A 1113-nucleotide genomic window follows, 5' to 3' on the forward strand; every position below is an offset into this window, starting at 1 on the left:
GTTCCATTTCGCTTGGCAGAGTAATTGCTCTCTGACAGTGGCTACGTCAGCTCGGAGCGAAGTGAGTGACTATCATGCTGGCTGAGTGACTATCATGCTGGCTGAGTGACTATCATGCTGGCTGAGTGACTATCATGCTGGCTGAGTGACTATCATGCTGGCTGAGTGACTATCATGCTGGCTGAGTGACTATCATGCTGGCTGGGTGACTATCATGCTGGCTGAGTGACTATCATGCTGGCTGAGTGACTATCATGCTGGCTGAGTGACTATCATGCTGGCTGGGTGACTATCATGCTGGCTGGGTGACTATCATGCTGGCTGGGTGACTATCATGCTGGCTGGGTGACTATCATGCTGGCTGAGTGACTATCATGCTGGCTGGGTGACTATCATGCTGGCTGAGTGACTATCATGCTGGCTGGGTGACTATCATGCTGGCTGGGTGACTGTCATGCTGGCTGGGTGACTATCATACTGGCTGGGTGACTATCATGCTGGCTGGGTGACTATCATGCTGGCTGGGTGACTATCATGCTGGCTGGGTGACTATCATGCTGGCTGGGTGACTATCATGCTGGCTGGGTGACTATCATACTGGCTGGGTGACTATCATGCTGGCTGAGTGACTATCATGCTGGCTGGGTGACTATCATGCTGGCTGGGTGACTATCATGCTGGCTGGGTGACTATCATGCTGGCTGGGTGACTGTCATGCTGGCTGGGTGACTATCATGCTGGCTGAGTGACTATCATGCTGGCTGGGTGACTATCATGCTGGCTGGGTGACTATCATACTGGCTGGGTGACTATCATGCTGGCTGGGTGACTATCATGCTGGCTGGGTGACTATCATGCTGGCTGGGTGACTATCATGCTGGCTGGGTGACTATCATGCTGGCTGGGTGACTATCATGCTGGCTGGGTGACTATCATGCTGGCTGAGTGACTATCATGCTGGCTGGGTGACTATCATGCTGGCTGGGTGACTATCATGCTGGCTGGGTGACTATCATGCTGGCTGAGTGACTATCATGCTGGCTGGGTGACTATCATGCTGGCTGGGTGACTATCATGCTGGCTGGGTGTCTATCATGCTGGCTGGGTGACTAT

This window comes from Cherax quadricarinatus, chromosome 28, assembly GCF_038502225.1.
Source record: "Cherax quadricarinatus isolate ZL_2023a chromosome 28, ASM3850222v1, whole genome shotgun sequence".
In the NCBI taxonomy this organism is placed as follows: domain Eukaryota; kingdom Metazoa; phylum Arthropoda; class Malacostraca; order Decapoda; family Parastacidae; genus Cherax; species Cherax quadricarinatus.